Consider the following 11,908-nt stretch of genomic DNA (forward strand, 5'->3'; position numbering starts at 1 on the left):
GCTGCTCCTCTTCTGCTGGTGGGTCGCAGGCCCGCCTACCTTACAGGAGTGATTGGAAGCTCTGTTCAGCCGTGGGCCACTGGGCCTTTTCTGCCGGTGGTCACCGTTCCGCCTACCTGGCAGGCGCTGGGGGTGGGGGGTGGCTCTGCCCCTCAGCAGGCCGCTGGGCCTGCTCTGTGGATGGTCACAGTTCCCTCTCTGGAAAGCAGTTCTTAAGTTGTTGATTTCCTGGCCAAATAAAGCCAATTTGGGAATTCCCCAAATAGCGTGGAATCACCACCCTCTCTACTTAAGTCTTATATTCCAGGAACTTCTCTTCTCAGATTTGCATTTTTTTGGAATTTAGGCTGTGGAATTGAGCTGTTCCTAACATTCTGCAGTAAAATACAACTTTTATGTTCTTTAAATTTGTGACTTTTTACAACTCCTTGCCTGACCAAAAATACCTTAAGACTTAAGGAAGAGGATCTCACCTGTTGCATAGTTTAGTAAAATATTTCCACATATATATTTGTACTTTTCACATTCATGACAGACCTGTGATATTTATAGGAAATCACATCATCAAAAACAAAGTCTTAGGTATATCAGACTTGCAAACCTAGGACTCAGATCCATACATACCTCCAGATGTTTGAATCAGTATGAAGCTTCAGACACAGGTGAGTAACATCCCTAACTCAAGATGCAAGATGCAAACTCTTTCTTGGCTGCATTCTAAAAAGCACTAAAAAGTAGAATATGATTTTACTGAAACAAGGTGAAAATTACCCATAATATCACCATGTAAAAAAATAAAGAAGTCAAAAATCTCCCTGTCCATTTGATTTGAATGGATACCTCAGAGCTAACCATTATTTAGTTTGGTATATGTACTATTGAAATCTGTGCTTATTGAGATGTCTGAATGTGCATAAAACATACTCTTGGTGTTATTTTACACAATGGGATTATCCTGTATATTTTTTATATAACATGGACATTTTCCTAAATTTTTAATTATTTAATATTCAAATGGTTGCTTTGATTATTCTGAGAGGGTAGATAAAATTTAAAAAAAAATTTTTTTTTGAGTTGCTGTCTCACACATGTTGCCCAGGCTGACCTCGAACTTCTAAGCTCAAACGAACCTCCTGCCTCAGCCTCCTGATCTATAATTATAATTATGTGCCACCATGCCTGGCTGGTAATTGGGGTTTTGAGGAGAGAACATCAGGTCTTGTATTACTGCTAAGAGGTTTTTTTTTTTTTAAATGATAGTTTTCCCACTGCCACAGGCTCGAGAGAGAATCAAATAGTAATATGTGAAGGGTGCTTGGCAAGCAGGTTCAGGAACAGAAAACTGCACTCTCAATTTTGCTTGTGTTAAGGTTCCATCTGTTGACTTCATTTGGCCCTCTGTACTTCCTGACGCTTGTTCATAACTTACTTTCCCCCACTTTGTCATTTAGGCTGTTAAAGATTTTTGTTTTATGACAGAGACATCATAAAAATGTGTAACCTAGAGTAGAGGAATACTTAAATTGCAATTCTAGGAAAGGAAAATGGACCTTAGTTAACTCAGGTTTAGTTCCCAGCACAACCACTTCTAAGCTTTGGGAACTTGAAAAAAGGCCAGTGTAACAGGTGAGCCTCAGCTGCTTTGTCTATAAAATTGGGAATAATACCTGTCTCGCGGATCTCAGGAGAATGTAATGAAAATGTATCAAAACTGATGTTACTGGGCTGGGGATGTGGCTGAAATGGTAGCGTGCTTGCCTAGCATGTGTGAGGAACTGGGTTCGATTCTCAGCACCACATAAAAGTAAAGATTGTGTCCACCTAAAAACTGAAAAATAAATATTTTTTAAAAAACTAATGTTTCTTTAAATCTTTGTGTGGGGATGATATTTGTTAAAAAATGCATCTGTCTTCCAAATTATACCTATTTTTAACTTCGTACCTCCTGCTTTCTAAAGAGAATAAATAAGATGAAGTTTGGATGATAGCGGCCATTGCTGTTTTGTCTATGGAAGAAAGCATTTATCAGTATTTTCCTCAACTGGATTAAGCTTCTTGGAAAGAAGAATTATACTGTATATGTAGTTTTATGAAGTGTCTTTATACATAGTAAATGCATGAAGTTTTTAAAAATGTGCTAGAATAGTCAACTTCATCCTCTCTACCTGCCTGCCTGCCTGCCTCCCTCACACGTAACATCTGTGGATGAGTTAACTGGTTGTCCGGCAACCCGTTTTCTAAATATCAGTGGTTGGGTTTTCTCCTTTTGGCATCAAAATACTAAGCAACATGATCATTCACTAAAATTTGTGGTAATATAACTTTAGAATTTCAGTATAGCATTTTGTTTTAATGTAGCTTCTTAAGCATCTACTCCTAAATTCTCCCCCAGTCGGGCTTACAGCTTATCTGTTGAGAAGATAAAATCCTTATTATAGGTTATTGTGTATCTGTAAGAAGTTCATATTATTTTGGACAGGCTACTCCTCTTTTTGGGCGAAGAGTGAGTGTTTTATAGGGGGAAGAAATCAAACACATTTATTATCCAAATGCTACCCGTTCCAGTGCAATAGCTAAGAGTGAGTATTTTCATCTCTGTTTCTTATAGAAAAATTATCTGAGGCTCAGAGTTTGGTCACTTGGGGTGGGAAGCCAGGCCTACAATGGTGTAGGGTGACTACACCAGAGATGGATGTCGCAGTGGAAATGAAGTTTTACAGATGTGGGCCAGATGGTGAAGGGTCTTATGGACAATATAAGGGAATTGATGTTCAGGTTAAAGATACATTGATGGTTCTTAGGAAAGCAGAGGAGTTAAGCAGTAATTCTAATACTCTAGGATAGTTTCTTAAAGTATGGGTTTGCTTTTATTTTTAATCAAAATCACCAGAAGTACCTGTTACAGGTGCATATTCCTGGGTTTCATCCACACTGTATGAATTTAAATGTTTCTATTAGTCTTCAGATCATTCTGATACATATTGCAATATAAGATGCAGTATTTGAGAAATTTCATAATGGGTAGTAGGCTTATGGATTTTTCCTGCTGTTTTCTGCTTTTCTGATTAGGGAAGGTTTAAATGTTGTATTCTCTTTTTTCCTGAGAGATAGAGAGGTGGGGGCCTCTGCTGGGAAAAACAGATACTTCTTGGGCTGGAGTTGTAGCTCAGTGGTAGACGGCTTGCCTAGAACGTATGAGGCACTGGATTCAATCCTTCGCATAAATAAATAAATAAGTTATTATGTCTATGTATATTTAAAACACTAAAAATTATAAACGTTTACTCTTGTGCATTAAAATAGATGACAGATCCATCCATTCTCCCTCCCTCTCTCCCTCTCTCCTTCCCTCCTTCCTTCCTAATGATATTGAGCACCTTCATATATCTGTTCACCATTTTTATGTTGTCTTTGGAGAAATGTCTATGGAGGTTCTTTACCCAATTTTTAATTGGGTTATTTGCTTTTTACTATTCAGTTGTGAGTTTCTTATATATTTTGGATATTAACCCCTTTTCAGATTCATGGTTTTTGCATTATTTTCTCCAATATGTAAGCTGTCCTATTATTACATGTTAACATTTTTATGATAATTTTAAAATAAATATTTTGATAAAAATGACATTGTTTTATACTTTTGAAAATGAACAAATGATAGGCTTATCAGAAAACAGCTGGATTCTCATATCAGCTTCTATATTCATGTTGTAATATATTGGTTTGGTTGAAGTATATGAAGAAAATCTGACCTCACAGGTAATATAGTTAGAAATGAGGAAATTACGGAATCCCAAAAAGTGTCTTAGGGGCTCCCAGTGGTCTCTGAATTATATTTTAACAACCACTGCCCTATATTAAGAAGTATCTTTGGCAGGCAATGCTAAACAAGGACTCTAAATGACTTTGAAAGGATGTAGTGTCTTCTTATGATTTATTTCCAAGTTTTGGGTAATTTTTCTTGATACTTCAAAAATCCTGTCATGCTTCTGTTGCCAAAGACAGGTTGGTTCAGACCAGGTTCCACTTGTAAACACTAGGGATCGGGACTGTATTATAAACCCTGTTCTTTAAAATTCCCCTTTTTTTCTTCAGTATAAAATGTGTGTTATACCAGAAAATTTTAAAGTATAAAAGAAGGTGGTTCTAAGGTCTGGGGAATGATTGTGGGTATTATTCAAAAGGGGTAGAAAGGAGGCAGGTATGATGGGGAATTCCAGGACAAGGGGTAGAACAGTAAGAGATGAGGTCAGCCAGGTAGAAAGGAGGCCAGGTCATGTAAGTCCTGTCAGCTGTTTAAAGGAAATTTTAGTAGGAGGAAAACTAGGTACCATTAGGGCATTTTGAGCAGAAGATAGCTTGACTGGATTGTTTTCTCTATTGTGATGAGAATATATTTGGGAGAGGAGGGGACAGGGTCTTGAAATTTCATTTAGGAGGTGACTGAAATAATCCAGGTGAAACAAAATGATGACCTGGATTAGATGGAGAGAAGTAGATTTGGTATATTTTAATGAAATAAGTCATGATTTGACTATTTCCTAGGTAATAGATACGTTTGCATATTCTTTACAACAGTGCTTGTAAATTTTCAAGGATGAGGAAAGAGAGAGGCAAGACCAATCTTGGCTATTAAACTTTTTTTTTTTTTTAAGTGAGAGAGGAATTTTTCTTTTTTTTTTAAGAGAAAGAGAGAGAGGAGAGAGAGTTTTTTTAATATTTATTTTTTAGTTTTCGGCAGACAAAACATCTTTGTATGTGGTGCTGAGGATCGAACCCAGGCTGCATGCATGCCAGGCGAGCGCGCTACCACTTGAGCCACATCCCCAGCCCACTATTAAACTTTTCTAGCAGGCTTTTTAGTTTGTTTTCTGTTTTCTTTGGTGCTGGGGATTGAACCTAGGGGTGCTCTATTATTGAGCCACATCCCCAGTCCTTTTTTTTTTTTTTTTTGGGTACCAGGGATTGAACTCAGGGTTACTCAACCACTGAACCACATCCCCAGCCCTATTTTGTATTTTATTTAGAGGCAGTTCTCACTGAGTTTCCTAGAGTCTAGCTTTTGCTGAGGCTGGCTTTGAATTCATGATACATGACTTAACCTCCCGAGCCACTGGGATTACAGGCATGCGCCACCATGCCTGGCTCTCAGTCCTTTTCTTTTTTAAGGGTTTCCTTAAGTTACTCAGGCTGGCTTCGAACTTGTGACTATCCTGCATCAGCCTCCCTAGTTGCTGGGATTTCTTGAGTGTGCACTCTGATGCCTCAGGCCAGCCTTCTTAGTTCCAGCAACAGAATCCACTTGAGATAATTTAAGTAGGAAGAGAACCACAAAGGCCAGAAACTGGCGGAATTTTTAGAGAAGTTGGGCATGCCTTCTTGGAATAGCTCCAAGTGGAAGGGAATTGTGGCATGACATGGTCTCTGCTGTGTGGATGGTGAAGATAGCCATCATCACCACTGACCTTTACCATGCTGCCTTGGCTGCCTGAGTCTTACTGCTTTTTCCAGAAAAACTCACTTCCAAAACAAGTCATGCACCTGGAGATCTTGTTGATAGAAACTAACACACCTGTTGATATACTAATTTCTAAATTTCAATGTGCACACCTGTTGATATACTAATTTCTAAATTTCAATGTGCTCTATAAAAAATTCTGTCTGAGGAAGGTAGGATTCATACTTGGAGAATTATCAAATTGAGGAGAGTATTTTGGAAGACTTGTGGTAGCTCTAAGTGACACACTTCCCTGTAGCTCACCCTCTCTGGGCGTTCAGCATTGATGCACATTTTTTTTCCATCTTCAAATCTCTTACCTGTACAATACAATGGAACTATTCCTTGTACGAAACTTGCTTTCTTCCTAACAAGGGGAATCCCCAAATCCCAATTAGGATTTGGTTTGATGTTCATTCTCCTAAGCACAATAGCTTAATTCTGTGAATTGAGGATGAATTACAAAATGAATCAACAGCCAATCTAAAATAATCAGGAAGGTAGAGGGTATTAAAAATAATTAATTCATGTACTTATGTATATAACTCACAAAGGAAAGAGAAAAATAAGTCTGCAGTTGATATCTTCCCATTTTATGTTCCCTTTGTATTTAGAATTTAGCCTTTATCTAGCAGAGTGACCAAACTCAGTGACCAAATCGTTAATTCCTGAGGGATTTGAGTCTCTGGTGGTCCTTTATTCTCTAGGGTTGCTCTAGTCTGTTAACTTTCATTATTAAACAAGACAATAGAAGGATATTCCCTCAAAGGGTCTCCTAGTTTCCAAATGTCCCTTCCAAATGTCCCCCATCTCATGTAGCATCAATCCTTCCCTTGATAACAAGTATCAATGGCCTCTGTTAAAATAGTAAACATCCCCCCCACCTGGCCTTTCACTTGCTTATTTAGTAATGTGGTGTAAGGAAACTCAAGTGGCCATAAACACCTGGTGGGAACATTTTATCTCTTGTACATCAATATTTCTAAACCAGCAGTCTAAAATCATCAGAATGGCAAGTGACAATTTGTAAGTGGATCAAAACGTTAACGGGAAGTTATCACACCTGCTTTTATTTATCAATTCCCAGAAAAATACTATCATATTACTGTTGAAAAGCATATCCTACACTTGGTAGGACAACAGCCAGTTCTATATAGTGTTGTCTCTTGGCTGGTACTGGAGATTTCAGAAGACCATTTCTCCATCCCATAAGGTCAGCTGCTTCACAGTGAAAGCTTTCACTAGTCTTCCCACATATCCTGGAGCATCAGCTTATTGCATCATTACTTTTCTTTGCAGTGGAGGGGGAGGATACTGGTACTGGGGGTTGAACTTAGGGGCACTTGGACACTGAGCCATATCCCCAATCCTATTTTGTATTTTATTTAGAGACAGGGTCTCACTGAGTTCATTAGGGCCTTGCTGTTGCTGAGGCTGGCTTTGAACTCGTGATCCTCTTGCGTCAGCCTTGGAGCCACTGGGATTACAGGTGTGCACCACTGCACCCGACTGCATTATTACTTTTGTTGTCAAGTGAGTTCCTTCATAAAAAACATCTTTTGGGGGGAATATGACCACAATTAAGGTATTTAGTATGCCCAACAAAGAACAGCATGCAGAGAAGACAAATCCAGAGCCAGAGTGAGTGTGTGTCCCAGCAAAGACAAACGTAGTGTGTGATGAATGGGGTCCTAAGTAATCACCTATCCAGATGGTAAACTGGTCTCCCTTCATCCCCCCACCCAACTTGAGGCTCAGAGTTGGTTGCTCCAGTTGACAGGTGAGGCCCTCAGCCATGCATATCAGACTTGGTGGGAAGTCTGTTTCTTAAGCCCAGACATAATCTCTGTTCTTTCTTTCATGGCTACTGAGTTCATTAAATTATTGAGCGAACACTGAAGTGGCTTAGAAGTAGTCTTTCACATTATACTACAGAATTTCTGGCATCCCTATTGTATTTAATGGAGGCTACTGCAGAGTCCAGATTTCAGGACACAGATAAGCAAACAATTAGAGCCTTTTCCCAGTTTGCTTATTTACATTTAGAATCTCTGCCAAAGAAATCCTTGTCAAAAGTTTAGCTCAGTCTACATTGACCTAGTGTCTCCGAATCTATTCTCATGAATGTTATATAGATAAATAAAAAAAACTTGAAATTTTTATTTGATAGGTATTCTCTCCAGGGTTTGATTTTTGTAGTTGGTCCCATGGAATAAGTGGATGTCACTGTAAAAAATAACAGGAGGAAAACTGGTGTTTTATTGACATTAACTGTCAGAGTATGCTAGATTGGATCCGTTTCATGGAAAAAAAAAAAAAAAAGCCTTGCTTCTCAAGAGTGGCTCAGGGACATGCTCAGTCTGTGTCTTTACTCGGCCACTTGCCCCAGTCTGAAATGCCATTTCCACTTTTTTAGGTTTATTTGATTCATGCATGTGTTCCCTAAAGCTCAGCTTCTTGGAGAAATCAGGCCCCTACCATAACTCATTTCACATTTAATAAGTGTACACTAACAGGATGGTGTCTGTATTTTTCCCATTCTTGCAAGACCTGTGGATAATCACTGGAGGTCTGGCAGCTGCAAAAGTCCCCTGGAGCAAGGGATGGAAGATGACGGGGAACTTTATATGATCTCTCAACAAGTTCTGCTTTATTGGAGACAAGTCTATGGTTTTCTTCCCTTGTGTATTTTAGATCCTAAGCTCTCAAAGAATTATTTCTTGGCAGTTGTATTTTAAAAATCTGCCTGTATCTTTAAGTGTTAATATTTTATTTTAGCTAGTTTGTAGTCTAGTGGAATTATTCAAGGGTTCCAGGTTTGGGATCGTTGGGAACACATGCCCAGTGGGCACCATATTATTTTCAAATGCTTATGAACACTGCATTGCAAAACATTTACATTTTTTTTTCTTGGACTGGTAAATTTTGGTATTACACCTACTCAGGAGTCTGTAAGCATACCTTCCTTACCTGTATATTCATTCACCTAGCACATTTATTAAGTGTATATTGTATGCTACATGCTGGGGACACAGTGGTGAACTACATGCCCTATTTCTGCTACTACCATAGTCTTTACATAACTGCCAGGAAAGTTACTACCTGTCAAGTAATCTATCTCTGGATGCTAAATTAGGAAGTCCTGTCATTCACCTAGAGTACAGCAGGGGGCAGATGAAGTCCATCTTACAAAAGTGTTCGTGGTAGTCCAGCATTTCCAACACAGATTGTTAACTCAGTTCAGCTTTTGAAGGAAACTAGCATCTGATTTTGCATTTATGTTTATTGCTTACCTGACTTTCAGTGTCCCTGTTGTCAAAATCTGGGGAAAAAAAAACCTACACATACATTTCTTCTTTCAGAGTAAATATTTTTTGGGGGATAATTACATTTCGGATGTTTGTGAAAGCCATCGTAATAGCAACAGCCCCTTTTTGTAAATAGGAAGAAAACCAATCTAGAGATCATCATTTCAATTCTTTGATTCAAGCTTCTTCCAGAAGCCAGAGAACTTTCAACACTGGCAAATCAAATTGATGATTCTGTCTCCAGAAGAAAATCAATAATTGCTCTCTGAGGCAGACAAATTACAGGAACCACAAGTTCCACTCTGTTTCGTAATCTCATGACAAACACCATCTGAGTTACTTACAGTTCTTGGGTGGGAACCTTTTCTTACTAGGATCCCATTGACCATACCCAAAGCCGGCTATGTCTACTCTCTTAGTTTTGTCACTTTGCTCAAATGACTTGTTTGTATTCTGGCCTGTTGTGATCCTCATCTCGTGGTTTGGTGAATTTCCCAGTTCTCCAGCACCAGCCAATTTCCACGGAGGGTCCTGGGAAGCTTCTTGGACTGGCCACTAACTGTTGGCCCTCAGCTCTAGCAATAATGTGCTAGGCTGAAGGCTTATTTCGTGGGAAAATTTTCCTCGTTTTGGCTCCACCTGTTCTGCTCACCCCAGCTGAGAAGTGTCCTTGTGTATCCTCGGGAGTGCCACTGCCATCATCAGCTCTGGAATTCAATTTGCCCTGAGCTAGAGAAGTGCCCCTGTGTCTACTGCCTCAGAAGAGTGTCTGTACCTCCACCCTTATAGGTGGCTTTCCCTTCTCCTGTGGGTAAATTTGTACCTGTTACTAAGAGTCTGTGACTTGTTTCTCAGCGTCTTTATGAAGGTTATTTGGTTGTAAGGAAAAGATGTTCTGACGCCCGCCCAATTTTGTACAATGTCAAGGGAAATTCAGAGAGCCAGGGACAAGACTGAGTTCAGCCACTTGGAAATGCCACTGGAATGTTGGGAACTGAGTTGTTCTATTTAGTTCCAAGACCCACATCTCTCTCTCATGTCTTTCTCTCTGTCTCCTCTTTCTTTGGTGGCTTCTGGTGCTTGAAATGCAACAATATGGCTGTCCCAGCTTTATTCCACATAATATTTCAGTTCAGTCACTTTCATCTCAGGATTTATTATCTCTGTGACAGTTCAAATACTGAAAGAGTATGGTGCTTTGTCAGCCAATTGATTGACAGATTTTTTAAAAAAATTTATTATTTTAAAAATAGACATTATTATTGCTATATGTATATAGGTGACTGTATGACCAATGTGATTCTGCAACCTGTACAATCAGAAAAATGAGAAATTACACCCCATTTGATTCAAATGTATGAATTGTCAAGATCATTGTACTGTCATGTGTAACTAATAAAAAAATTATTATTCTTTTTAGATATACATCACAGTGTATTTTGATATATTATACATTCATGAGTATAACTTATTTTAATTAGGATCCCATTGTGATTGTACACGATGTAGAGTTACAATGGTTTTATATTCATATATGAACATAGGAAAGTTATGTCTGATTAATTCTACTATCCTTCCTATTCCCCTCCCCCTCCCTTTCTTCATTCCCCTTTGTCTAATCCAATGGACTTCTATTCTTCCTTCCCTCTCCCTTTATTGTGTGTTAGCATCAGAGAAAACATTGGGCCTTTGGTTTTGGGGAATGAATTATTTCATTTAGCATGATAGTCTTCAGCTATATCCATTTACTGGCAAAAGTCATGAAGTCATTATTTTTTATGGTTGAGTAATATTCCATTATGTATATATACCACATTTTCTTTGTCCTTTCATCTACTGAAGGGCACCTAGGTTGGTTCTATAGCTTAGTTGTTGTAAATTGAGCTGCTATAAAATAAACATTGATGTGGCTGCATCCCTGTAGTATGATGATTTTAAGTCATTTGGGAATATACCAAGGAGTGGGATAGCTGGATCAAATGGTTCTATTCCAAGTTTTTGAGGAATCTTCATACTGCTTTCCAGAGTGGTTGCATCAATTTGAAGTCCCCCCAGCAATGTATGAGTGTAAATTTTCTCCCACACCCTCACCAACATTTATTGTTATTTGTATTCTTGATAATTGCCATTCTTTTTTTTTTTAAAGAATTTTAATATTTATTTTTTAGTTTTCGGCGGACACAACATCTTTGTTTGTATGTGGTGCTGAGGATCGAACCCGGGCCGCACGCATGCCAGGCGAGCGCGCTACCGCTTGAGCCACATCCCCAGCCCTTGATAATTGCCATTCTGAATGAAGCAAGATGGAACCTCAGTGCATTTTTAATTTTCATTTCTCTAATTTCTAGAGTTGTTGAACATTTTTTTCATATATTTGTTGATTGATCATATTTCTTCTTCTGTGAAGTATCTGTTCAGTTCTTTTGCCCATTTATTGATTTGGTTATTTATTTTTTTAGTCTTAAGATTTTTGAGTTCTTTATATATTCTGGAAATTAATGCCTCTATGTGAGGTACAAGTGGCAAAGATTTTCTCCCATTGTATGCTTTCTCTTCATGTTCTTGATTGTTTCCTTTGCAATGAAGAGCTTTTTAGTTTGATATCATTCCATTTATTGGTTCTTGATTTTACTTCTTGGACTTTAGGAGTCTTGCTGAGGAATTTACTTCCTAGGCTGATATGATGGAAAGTTGGGCCTATATTTTCTCTAGTAGGTGCAGGGTCTCTGCTCTGATGCTAGGTCCTTGATCCACTTTGAGTTGAGTTTTGTACAGGGTGAGAGATAGAGGTTCAATTTCATTTTGCTACATAAGGATTTCCAGTTATCCCAGCACCATTTGTTGAAGAAGCTGTCTTTTCTACAATATATGTTTATGCTACCTTTGTCTAGTATGTGATAAACTATGTTTGTGGGTTTGTCTCTGTATCTTTTATTTTGTTCCATTGGTCTTCAGGTCTGTTTTGGTGCTGATTGATGAACTGAATCAGAAGTCAACCTCTGTTGTAATCAACTTTGGCCAGAGGGTAGGTCCATGTGATAGGCATTGGCTAAGGTCAGTTACCCAGGAAGTATCTAGATCACATTCCTAGGCCTTCATGTGTACA

The sequence above is a fragment of the Marmota marmota genome, unplaced genomic scaffold, assembly GCF_001458135.2.
Source record: "Marmota marmota marmota unplaced genomic scaffold, marMar, whole genome shotgun sequence".
Classification (NCBI taxonomy): Eukaryota; Metazoa; Chordata; class Mammalia; order Rodentia; family Sciuridae; genus Marmota; species Marmota marmota.